Source organism: Mesocricetus auratus, unplaced genomic scaffold (genome assembly GCF_017639785.1).
Source record: "Mesocricetus auratus isolate SY011 unplaced genomic scaffold, BCM_Maur_2.0 Super-Scaffold_100011, whole genome shotgun sequence".
In the NCBI taxonomy this organism is placed as follows: domain Eukaryota; kingdom Metazoa; phylum Chordata; class Mammalia; order Rodentia; family Cricetidae; genus Mesocricetus; species Mesocricetus auratus.
The window spans coordinates 44843011-44856362 of record NW_024429195.1 but is presented as its reverse complement, the minus strand read 5'-3'; positions in this window follow the sequence as shown (position 1 = coordinate 44856362).

The window sequence follows — 13352 nt, the reverse complement described above, 5'->3', positions numbered from 1 at the left end:
TGCTGAAAGATCAGAGAAGCAGAGCAGCTGCCACTACTTCTTACCTCTACTGAATCCTCAGACCAAAGGGGCCATCCTGTCCCTACAAATCATCAGACTGAATGCTCTGAGCTTCTGTCTCCTCCTGCCTTATATTCCTCTCTCTGCCCAACCATATCACTCCTTTCTCCACTTTCCTAGTGCTGGGATCAAAGGCATGAGCTCTGTTTCTCTTTTAGACAGATTCAATCACATGTAGCTCAGGGTGGCCTTGAACTCACAGAGATTCCTCTGCCTGTCTCCCTAGTGCTGAGACTAATGACTAACTAGTGTGACTAGTTTTGTACTCTGATCTTCAGGCAAACTTTATTTGTTACATACAGCACAAACCAAGTATCACCATATTGAGCTGGGTCTGGAGAGATGGCTCAGTGGTTAATAACCACTCAGTTGCTCTTCCAGAGGACCTGGGTTCAATTCCCAGCACTCACATGATGGCTCATATTTGTGTGGCTCCAAGCTCAGGGGATCCTAGCCCTTCTGGCCTCCAGGGGCACCAGGCACAAATGTACACAGACATACATTTGGGGAAAACATCCATACACACAAAATAAATAAATACATCTTTAAAAACTGAACTATTGCCGGGCGGTGGTGGCGCACACCTTTAATCCCAGCACTCGGGAGGCAGAGGATCTCTGTGAGTTCGAGGCCGGGCTGGACGACAGCCTCCAAAACAATACAGAGAAACCCTGTCTCGTAAAAACAAAAACCAAAAAACAAAAACAAAAAAAAAACTGAGCTACTGGCAGGATGATTCAGTGGTTAAAAACATTTAATGCTTACAGAAAGTTCCATGTACAAGTCCCCAAATCCATATTATGTGGCATAGAGTCACCTATAACCTTAGTTCCAGAGCATTTGATGCTTTCTTGGGACCTCTGTGAGCTCTTGGATGCACGTGGTACACATAAACTCACAATGTTCATGCATTACACACACACACACACACACACACACACACACACACACACACACACACACACACACACACACGAAATGTAAAAGATAATAAGCCTTAAAGAAACCATCTTCTCTGCAGACACATGGAACAGACGTGATGTAGACCCCAAAGAAGTAAGAGGACCAAACCTTTTCTCCAGTAAGATAAGGCCATGAGGGAATACATGAATTATTAGACAATGGGGAATATTTTTTATTCTTTTTATTTTAATTTTAAATAGCTTGTTTTACATGTCAATCGCAGTTCCCTCTCCCTCCCCTCCTCCCACACTCCCCCACCATCCCCCCCAGCCTCCCACCTTATCGCCATTTCCTTCCACATAGGGGATATCTAGAGTCTATCATTTCATTCAGTGCAAGGTCCAGGCACTCCCCTAAGAGTCCAGGCTGAGAAATGGGGATTAATTAAGACTGAGCTAGCAAATAAGAAACCTTAGCTAACAGCTAACAACTTAATAACAAATCTGTGTGTTTCTCCCCCTACTTCAGGGGGCCTTTCTTCACCAAGAGGCAGTGATAGATCAAACCATAACCTGTGATTGTCCCCTAGTCTCATGGCCCTGCATGGAGAACAAGAGGGCTAGGCACCGACAGACATCAAGAGACTCAGCTAAGACTAAGAAGCATGTGGGAAAGGTAGCCATACCCATGGTGGCTGGAAACAGAGATCACCAACTGAGAACAAGATGAGTTTCAGAGCTCTGACCTGAGCCCCATGGGATCGATGTTTCCTGCTGCCCATCTGACTTTTGGTACAGTTTGGTGGAGTGTAAAATCTCTGGCATCACAAGAGTACACACTACATTCATAGCAGCATACCTCCAGTGGGGTGACTAATACTCAGGAGGCCATTAAAGTCCCAAGACAAATCCTGTACCAGTCTCAGCCCTGTGATTATTTCACACTCCCAATGCACTTGGACTACACCCCACCAGTTAAAACTCTAGACACCTATGTGGTGTGATCCAGGGAATCAAGAGATTGAAAGAACACACCCAGCCCACAGCTTTAAAGGTTAAGGTGGTGGGGTGGTGAAATGACTCAGTGGGTAAGGTTCTCACCAACAACCCCAGTGACTTGAGTTGATCCCTAACACCTTTACGGCAGCAGAACAGAAGCAACTCCTGCAAGTTGTTCTCTGACATCCACAGAAGTGCTACGGTTCTCATGAAGCCCTCCAACAGACAGACAGAAAGACAGGTGGATGAATGGATAGATGGATAAATGGACATAATTAAAGCTATGTGTGGCCAACAGGAGCCCTGAGATGGAGGGATGGGGAGGAGAGGGAGAGAGGGAGATAGACAGGGATAGAGGCAGAGGGAGAGAGGGGGGGAGATAATATATATAGACAGACAGACAGACAGACAGACAGACAGACAGAGGAGACATGTAGAGAGGTAGCTCAGCCATTAAGAGCACTTGCTGCTCAGTAAAGGACCAAAGCTTACCCGGTGTCTCACCAAAAAGGACATTGGGCCCCCTAGAAGTCAAGTTACCCATAGCCCTGAGTCACTTCCCTAGTGCTAGGATTAGAACACGCTGCACTTGCTTTCAGTTTCTTTCTTCCTTTTTGAGACAGGGTTTCTCTGTGTAGCCCTGGCTGGCCTCAAACTCAGTGATCTGCCTGCCTCTGTCTCTCGAGTGCTGGGATGAAAGGAGGATTATACACAAACTTTTAAGTGGCATGTTTTTACATGTTCTCATTAAAGGAATTCCAAGCTATCCATGTCTTGTAAGAAGGTGGTCTGTGCAGTATAATCCTTCTTCTTAAAATATCCTTCTTTAAGTTTTTTAAAAAATTTATTACGTGTGTGTGTGTGTGTGTGTGTGTGTGTGTGTGTGTAATATGTGTGTGGGCATACTGTATCTCAGTATACATGTGGAGGTCAGAACACAACTATGTAAAGTTAGTTCTATCTATCTTTAATTTTCTTTTTTCTCATTTTATGTGTATAGATGTTTTGTCTTCATGTATAACTTCGCATACAATGCCTGAAAAAGTCAGAACAGGACATCAGATTCCTGGGAACTGACATTATAGATGGTTGTAAACTAGCATGTGGGAACAGAATCTTGACCCTCTGGAAGGATAGTTACTGTAACATGAGTTTTCTCTGTCCCTGCTAGGTCCTGTCGCCCTTCTCTGACCCAAAGAAACACACAGATTTGTTATTATGTTGTTGCCCGTTATCTAAGGTTTCTTATTTGCTAGCTCAGTCTTAATTATTCCCCATTATCTAATAATTCATGTATTCCCTCATGGCCTTATCTTACTGGAGAAAAGGTTCGGTCCTCTTACTTCTTTGGGGTCTACATCACATCTGTTCCATGTGTCTGCAGAGAAGAGAAGAGGGTGTTTTCCTGCTCGTCCCTGCTTATATATTGTACTGACTCTGTCCTGCTATGTCACTTCCTGCCTGGATCACATGGCAACTTCTCTTTACTGCATTTCCCATAATCCTCCTGGACTCCTAGTCCCACCTATCTTGCTTCCCTATTAGCCAACAGTGTTTTATTCATCAACCAATAAGACAACATATACACAGAACATTCCCCATCAATTTACTGCTTTTATCACAGAACCATCCCTTCAGCCTCTCCCTATCGACCTTTATGTAGCTCTAGAAATGAAACTCAGGTCTCGAGGTTTGCTCAGCATGAACTTTTTCCTGCTCAGCTATCTCAGTAGCCTTGTATATTTCCTTTTCTGTTTTTTTAAAAAAGTTTCGGAATACAGGCTTTGTTTATAATTAAAATGACTGCATCCAAAAGAAAACTTCTCGTTATTCCAAGAAGAGAAAATTGCAATTAAACTATTCCAAATACATATTAAATAGGCATGCCTTGTTTAAAACACATAAACTAAGCACCTCCTTGAATGGATCGAGGAAACAGAATAGATAAGGGCTGAAGCCACAGCACAGCAGGTCATAGGGCAAGCAGCCACCAGAATCAACCCCTTCTGAAACTAACAGGATGTTCTGTGGCATGGCAGGTGGCTGTGTGATATTTTGACACCTAGTTGGGTTCTTTCCATTAACGAGTGCTTGCCTGAACTTAGTAAAAGGGGTGGAGACCAGGCTAGCCTGCCCACTGGGCTGCCATACTGAATGAGACTAACCCTCCAGCATACTGGGAAACAGATCAGCAATGTTCCCTGTCAAAGTCAAAAGCAATTATTTTTTTCAAATCTCCCTTTCACTTTGAATGCAAATCGTGGTTATGGACTATTGAGACACTCTCAAAACCGTTCAGTAGAAAGCACATTACAGGAACCCTCCAATTTCAAGGTGCACTGGAGCATGTAGTAGCCATTACAGCCTTCTCCTAATGATCATTCTGTCCGTGTATAAACTAAAATTCTTTTCTCAGGGGTGAGGGGTGGGAGGGGAGTTGTAATCAATGCCTACCATCCCTCCTGTGGTCCCAGAGACAAACAGAGACACAAACCCACCAAAGTTCACCCTGGGGAGCCAATGAGTTTATTGGTTTCCTTACAGAGCACAGATAAGGACTTACTTGCTTACTGGAGTATGGGTGCTTCCCCTACCCAAAAGGCCACACCACAAAATCTTTCCTGGGGGCGAAGGTGATGATGGCTTTCCCACAGCTGTAGGATGGAGGCCTTTCCTCTGTTTTTCTCATCCTGTGTAGTCTAGCCCCTCCCTAAGGCAGCATGTAACTAGCACTCTTAGTAAATATAACAAAACAGTGCTGTAAATGGGGAGGCCTAATTCTAAAAACTTTTACTTAATGTTCAGCTTTGGCCTAATAGAAGAGACTTGATGGGTTTTCAAATAACATACAGTGTGAACACACATTGTAGCTCTTAATCTCTTGTAAAAAGAACGAAAATAAGGAATGGGAATGAGAATATTGTGTACTCTAAATAATACCACAGAGTGATAGGAGCTATTGTCAAGACTTGGGTCCCTGCCAATTAGGTGAAAGTCTGTGCTTGACTAGAGAGTCTCTCAGAGTCTACGTGTATGTGTCTTGTCACATGGCCCTCCCTGCCCATCTATGAAAGTATGTAAACAGTCCACAAAATCAACTAGGATGATCTTTTTCAAACGGTCACAGCTGAACTTCCCAAGATGGCCGCTGTTTGGCTCAGTCCTGTACAACATCTATGTCAGGAAAAACTATTTATCAAGTTTCCTTGTAGCTAGTGTTCCTGTGTCAGGCAAACACCAATCCAAGAAATCTGGATTGGGTAAGGCCTTAAATTGGGAGTAAAGGGAAGCTCCTTAGAGGGGGATTTTAGCTATAGCCATGGCATTTTGATACCCATTTGCAATTTCTTTTCCTTTTCCTTTTTTTTTTGTTTTTGTTTTTGTTTTGTTTTGTTTTTTTGTTTTTCAAGACAGGTTTTCTCTGTGTAACAGCTCTAGCTGTCCTGAAACTCACTGTGAAGGCCAGGCTGGCCTCAAACTCATGACATTTGTAAAGCAGAAAAAGGCAAAGGAGAAGGAGGAGGAGCCCAAGTAGCTTTGTGGCTTTGTGTCTAAACTGATTTCCCTGTGCTTGTGTGCCTGGGACCAGTTCCACATGTCAGCGTTTTCCCTGTAGTGCCCACAGGTTGTGATTGTGCTCCCTTTGTCCTAAGTCTGCAGTGGGTCCCTTTCATGCTTCCTTCCCCTCAGATAGCTGCTCTCACCCTGGGTTTTTATTCTTGTGGGGCATATACCAAAGTGCTAAAAGTAGCTTTGTGATTAAAAATGAAATAGGACTATAGGCAAGGCTGTAGGGCATTATGTTTTTGGGGGGGGGGTTTGTTTTTCGAGACAGGGTTTCTCTGTATTGTTTTGGAGGCTGTCCTGGAACTGGCTCTGTAGACCAGGCTGGAGCTCACAGAGATCCGCCTGCCTCTGCCTCCCAAGTGCTGGGATTAAAGGCGTGCGCCACCAACGCCCAGCTGGCATTTTCTTAATTCACATGGGAGAGAGAGCTCAGTCCATTATGGGTGGGGTCATCCCTGGGTTTGTGGCCCTGGGTATTTAAGAAAGCAGGCTGACCAATCCAAAAAGCCAGCAAGCAGCATTTTTCACGCCCTCTTCATTGGCTCCCAGGTCCCTGGACGGTTTGAATTTCTGTCCTCACTGCCTTTGACACTCTCTGAGCAGTGCGGAGGTGTAAGCTAGGCAGCCCCTTTTCTCTTCAATCTGCTTTCAGTGATGGTGTTTTGTCACAGCAACAGTAACCCTAAAACGACCTCTTAGAAGCTTTGGCACCTGGTGGAGACTTTCCCTGCCAAATTTACTGTTGGTCCCTTAAAGACAATAACTGGAGACAGCCCTCTCCCTACCCACAGGCCCCTCGTGGAGCTGGGCCACTCAGTTACAGAATAAGCCTTTTGCATGTCTCCTTGGGACTAAAACATTCTAGCAAGCTAAAAGCCCAGGAGTTCTACTCTAACACAGGATGGCAGCAGTGCCCCACAGCAGTGGTCGCTGCGGGTGGTGAAGCTGAGGGTGGCTGCAGCTGGCTGTCTTCCTCTTTGTCGGGTGGGGTGATCTGAGGAGACAATGAAGTCGCTTTCTCTGTCCTGTTCCCTTTCTTTGCGATTTGGGGTCCACTTGCCTCAGGGTGCTCTCTTCTGCCCCATGTGTACAGCCTTAGGCTACAGTGCACTTCCTGTATTCGACTACGGAGTTGACACCAGACCTTCACGATGAGTCCTCTTGGGGTGGATCTTAGAGACTGCACGCACTGTATTCTAGTAGAACTTAGATTCCCCTGTGGCCATGAAAGACACCAGAGGGTGACCCTTCAAAGTCAGGTGATTCTTTGACGGCACTCGGATGTTTTGTTCCTTGTTGGTCCTTGTTCCCAGTGTGCAATGCAGTAGTCAGTAGGATTCGTCTGAGGTAATTTACATGGCTGATAATGAAGACTACTTCTGGGTCAGGAAGTCAATGGACTCAACAAGAGACCCCAAGCAAGTTGGTATTTTTGCTACTGGGAGCTGGAGAGATTACTCAGAGGTTAAGAGCACTGGCTGCTCTTCCATAGGTCCTGAGTTCAATTCCCAGCAACCACATGGTGGCTCACAACCATCTATAATGAGATCTGGTCCCCAAGGCAAACAAATGTATACATAACAAATAGATAAATCTTTAAAAAAAAAACTTTTGCAGCCGGGCATTGGTGGTGTATGCTTTTAATCCCAGCACTTGGGAGGCAGAGGAGGTGGATCTTTGTGAGTTCAAGGCCAGCCTGGTCTACAGAGTGAGTTCCAGGACAGGTTCCAAAGCTACAGAGAAACTCTGACTCAAAAAAATTGTTTTTGCTACTGTTACTAGGTTTGATGCTATTAAGGAAGAAAAGAGGGGGCTCGAGGTGTGACTCAGCAGTTAGTTAAGAGCAGAGGGCCCAGGTTTGGTTCCCAGAACACACATGGTGGCTCACAACCATCTGTAACTCCAGCCCCAGGGGATTCAACACACTCTTTTGAACTTGTTGTCACCAGGCATGCACATGGTGCACAGGTATACACTGGTCATTCACATGGTGACAGGTATACACCAGGCATGCACATGGTGCACAGGTATACACTGGTCATTCACATGGTGACAGGTATACACCAGGCATGCACATGGTGCACAGGTATACACTGGTCATTCACATGGTGACAGGTATACACCAGGCATGCACATGGTGCACAGGTATACACTGGTCATTCACATGGTGACAGGTATACACCAGGCATGCACATGGTGCACAGGTATACACTGGTCATTCACATGGTGACAGGTATACACCAGGCATGCACATGTTGACAGGAGTACACCAGTCATTCACATGATACACAGGTAGGTATACACCAGGCATTCACATGGTGACAGGTATACACATAAAATAAATAGTTCTGAAGTTAAATTTTCAAAAGGAAGAAAGGAAGGAAGTGTGGCTAGGAATTGAATCTAGGTCCTCTACAAAAGCAGCCGGGCCCCATAAATGCTGAGCCAATAATTGTCAGGTATTTCTCCCAGACCAACTCCATGACTGATCCTGTAAAACTTCAACCATCTGCCCAGCCAGCCCACCTGCTGCCAGACAGTAACCCAACAGAGCATCTTCAAGGCAGCAGGTAAGTTGGTGTTATCAGACTCCACCAATCAGATGGGAGGGGCAAAGAAGGGGTGATTCCATGATGGTGCAATGGTTGGCTCCTTAACATCATCCAAAAAAAATGTCAGAAAAGGGTAATCCCCAGAGGCACAAGGGACAGGACAGCCATCTTGGCCATCTGGAAGACATCCCTAGGGCCAGTAGGTCCTCTCCAGATATGGGATACACTGCCCAAAGCTGAACTGCTCCACACCCCAACCTACACAAATAAACCAAGTCTACAAAAAGAGAAGATGCCAATCAGGAGGCAAATGGGCCATAGTTCTTGTCATTATCACGAGACAGATGGTGGTCCAGCTCCACCAGGCACCCATCTGGGGCAACTAAAGCTGCTGATTGCTCAGACCCAGACATTATTCCTAAATTTGGGGCCCCAGATGGCCCAGTCTTCATGGTCAGTTTCCCTAGCTCTGACAAAAGCCCTAATGGTTGATTATAAACTACTATACCTACTGGCCATAAAGCGCACGACAGGTTAAAGGACATGTAGCTGGAGTTTCTTGCCAGCCTGGTCCCATAGCCATTTTGCCTCAAATAAACACATGGATGCTCTATTAATTATAAACCTGTTGGCCAATGTCTAGGGCTTCTTATTGGCTAGCTCTGTCTTAATTATGAACCCATCTCTATTAATCTATATATCGCCAGGAGGATGTGGCTTACCCGTAGTCCAGCATGTTACTCCTTCGGCAGTACGGCGTCTCTTTGTGGCCTCTCTCTGCCTTTCTCTCCCCAGCCTTCTCCTGGTCTGGTAGCCCTGCCTGGTTTTTGACCAATCAGTCTTTTATTCATCAACCGTAAGAGAAACATATATGCAGAAGGATGTCTCCCATCAAGGATAAATACAATTTTTAAAAAAACTTTAAAATATACCTTTGAGTCAGGCAAAACTGGGGCTAACCCTCTTCCTCTGACCCTCTTAAGGGCCAGCTGCACCCCACCCATTTCGGAACATTCACAAAACAAAAATGACTAAGCATTCCCTCTTGTGTCTTTACAGGCTGTACAAGAGACCCAGGGACATCTATCAGATGGTTCAAGAGGCTGTCTGGCTTCTTGCCTGTGTCTGAACTTGCCCACAAATTCCAGCCTGGTGATCTTATATGGGCAAAGAAAATCTCTACCCCAAACAGCAATATGGATCGCTGAGGTCAGCACTCCCAGCTATACAAAATAATGACAGATGGGTTGTCACCAGGGTCTCCTAAACATAAGACTGACACAGACCCTATAAATATGTTCTATTTTGTCCTTGTCTCCACCTGAAAAAGGTCCCGAATCCCCATAAACCAGGACCTTAGATGTGAGAACTAAGGAACACTGTTTGGAACCACAGAGCTCACAGCCAGTTGGTCCACTAAGACCTAACCCACCTTCCAAGTAGAATTCTGCAAAATAGCATTATATCCAGAGGCTCCTGGGGGCTTGTTTGCATGTTGCTGGGGAAGAGTGTGCCTCTTTGGGTTATGGGTCCATTAGTAGAGAGAAGGAGCTCCAGCCTGTCCATTACTATCCATTACTATGCCTGCCTGGCTGACAGCCTCCCAAGCTGCCAGAAGCCAGGCGAAAACCATTGTGTTTGGCAGAGTTATGAACAGAATCCTCTTGGGGAGCGAGCACACTGATCCCTTCATAATACCTACCTATGGTCACAAGCAGTGATATCCCATGTTCACACAGGTTAGGGCCCGGTGGGAAGCCAAAAATCATTTTTGGAAAATTGGTAGACCCCGAGGAGTCAGATTGTATTTGAATAGTCTGGACCCAGGCAGCAAATTTGTTGCCCAAAGGAAATGCACACCTAGAGTGATCTAGCCTACTGGCCCAAACTGAGCCATCTTGGTAACCCTGTAATATGAGCCCTATAAGATGGCAAACTTCAAAACTCCAGTTTCCCTAGGAATTCCTTTGGTTATCTCAAAGATAAAGGTCCTGGAGGCAGCAGAAGGCAGCCCATCAGGGTTCAGGGTTGCTGGCAGTGTATTCATTCCTTAATCACTCTTAACCAGACACAGGTCAGAACAGCTAGCTAAGCCCGGACCCTGAGCCCCCATATTACGCTGGAATTGAATAGTTTCAGACAGACAACAAGCTGCACTTCAACCCTAACATCTGTAAATGGGCCCAACCTAAGCTCACCATGGGGACCTCCAAGGAAATGGTGCCTGTTTAATGTTACCAACCCCCCTAAACTGTTCCCCCTATGCAGGTTCCTATAGCCATACACAGCAGGTCAATTCCAAGAATGGTTGGTCAAATGTACTTCTGGGCCCCAGAGACTACTTGGCTTGCTTGCACTAATGGCTTAACCAAGAGCGCGTCTTTGAATTGTTTATACTGGAGGTGAACCTGCCCCTTTGATTCTTCATGCATATTATATCACAAACATTCATCTACAACAATAAAAACAAAGAGGTCAGGCTCCACCTAAACCTAGTTCCAGGCTTCCCTGTGCCAGTGAGTGGTCCCCATTCTCATTCCCCTGTTGGTGGGGACAGGTATCATGGACTCCACTGTAGTTGGGACTTCAGCCCTAGTCATGGGGATAACAACTTTAAGAAACTCAGTGCTCAAGCAGACACAGACCAGAGCTATCTAGGAATCTCTGCTTCCCATCTGGAAACACAATTAGATTCTTTAGCTGTGATGGTGTTTCGGAATAGCAGAGGGCTAGGCCACTTTATGAGACAAGGAGGTCTTTGTGTGATGCTAAGAAGCTTGTTGCTTCTATGCTAGTCAGTCAGGGATAACTAGAAAAAATTAGCCATAGCCAAAAATAACCTTCACAAAACAATTTTAAAATGTCAAAAATCTGGCAACTGGTTGGTACCAATCCTTTTTCTCCTAGTCCCCTTGGTTAATCATTATTCTTTTTTTTTAAGTTGTATTTGTTTATTTTGTATACAGTGTTCTACCTGCATGTATGCCTTCAGGCCAGAAGAGGGTATCAAATCTCACTACAGATGGTTGCGAGCCACCATGTGGTTGCTGGGAATTGAACTCAGGACCTCTGGAAGAGCAGTCAGTGCTCTTATCCTCCGAGCCATCTCTCCAGCCCCTAATCATTATTCTCTTTTTTTTCCTAAAGATTTATTTATTTATCATGTATACAGTATTCTACCTGCATGAACACTTTCATGCTAGAAAGGGCACCAGATCTTGTTATAGATGGTTGTGACCCACCATGTGGTTGCTGGGAATTGAACTCAGGACCTCTAGAAGATCCACTAGTGCTCTTAACCTCTGAGCCATCTCTCTAGCACCTAATCATTATTCTTATGACCTTGGCTGGGACAGTCATCCTTTTGCTCCTAGTTCTCACTATAGGACCCTGCTTTCTCAACTGCCTACTTGCCTTTGTAAAATAAAGAATAAATTCTATTAAACTGCTAATGCTAAAAGAACAATATAACCCCTTGCCCCATGATTTGACCTCTGCCCATAGAACCAGTGGGACATGCAGCAGAGTCCCAGACCTTCCTAGGCCTGCAGACCTAAGTATAGCTGATTCCACGATGGAAGTACAATTCATGCCATGAAACTCAGCATGGAGGCAGCACCACCTGACAAACTGAAAACCAAGGCTTAATCTATCAAAATCAGTAGTTCTGGGAAAGTCTCTAAATGTACCAACCTTGCTTTTGGCTCCTTTTACACTTCTGGCTAATTGTTCTTGTTAACTGAAGTACATCAATCCAGGATGCGGTTTTTGTGCATAAAAGCTCGTTCTGAGAAAGGCTCGGGACTACACTGGGATCCCATGTGCCCGGTGTAGTTACCAACTGGATAGCGAAGACTTTTCTATTGGCTTAAACCCATATCCGAGCAGTCTTCTCTGGTGGATGTCTCACAGCAAGAGCAACTTCAAATCTCTTAGCAGCAACACTAAATGTCAGGAAACGGGCAGGGAGAGATATATGATATATTTCAAGTCCTGAAAGTAAATGACCACCAAGTAAGATCGCTACATCCAGCCAATCTACCTTTCAAATTTGATGGGGAAGCAAAGACATTTCAAGACAAGAGTGAATTAAGGCAACTGTTTCAGCGTTGCAGAAGATACATAAAGAGGAGGAAGAAAGATCCTCCTCCTCAAAACAACAGGAAAGAAATCTCATGAGAGGAGAGAGGAGCAAGGGAGAGCTGGCTGGAAACCAAACATGTTCAACACAGAACATGAGCAGACTCCTGGTACTCAGAGGGGAAAGGAAATCAACCAGACTACAGACATTAGTAAAGTCTCTCAGTGATGCCCTTCATGGTGAAATGTCTTCAGTTTACCAGTAAAGACACGTAGAACAATTGACTGTGTTTAGAAAGTAGATCCAGGATCCGGAGGTAGTACAGCTGAGAGAGAGCTTGCCTGGCACACATGGAGCCCAGGTTTCACTCTTTAGAACAACAGAAAAATGGCCAGGCACCTAATCCCTGCACTCAAGAGGCTGAGTCAAGTGGATCTCTGTGGGTTCTAAGTTAATCTGCTCTACACAGCTAGTTTTAGGCTAGCTGGAGCTACATAGTGAGACTTTGTCTCAAACAATAATGACAAAAACCCAAATCCAGGCATGGTGGTACATGCCTATAATCCAAGTATTTATGTCAAGAAAGAAGGTATAGAGGTTCAAGTTCCTCAACTACAGAGGAAATTTGAAGTCAGTCTGGACACCCTGATCTGCTGTCTCAAACAGAGTTGGTTACTTGGGAAGTTGAGCAAAGTTAACTAGCCAAATTAAGGGAAAAACAGAAGACTCAATGAAATTAGAAATGAAAAAGAGATGTTATTACAGATTCTACTAACACAAAGAATCATCAGGGAATACTTTAAAAAAAACTTACATTCCAAATAACTGGAAAACTTAGATGAAACAAATGAATTTCTAGACACAGGAGACCTACAAAAATTAAATCGAGAAGAGATAAACAGGTTTCCACCCAGCTGAGGAGGGGGGGGGGCTGTCAGGCAGTCAGGGTCTCTCTCTTTTGATAAATAAAAAAAACCCAAAGTAACCTCAGGCTACCCTTGTTTTTAAAAAATAGGTAAATTGTCCATTAAGTAACTGAGGCAATGGGATGTGTATTAGCCCAACTGTGCATAGCCACACACTCCGGGTTGTAGCAGTACGCCAAGAGGACTCTAAAAGCTGAATATTTCATCCAGATGTGAGTCACCTTCGTGGATTCTTAACCTAAAAGATACTTGTGGGTTTCCCAGA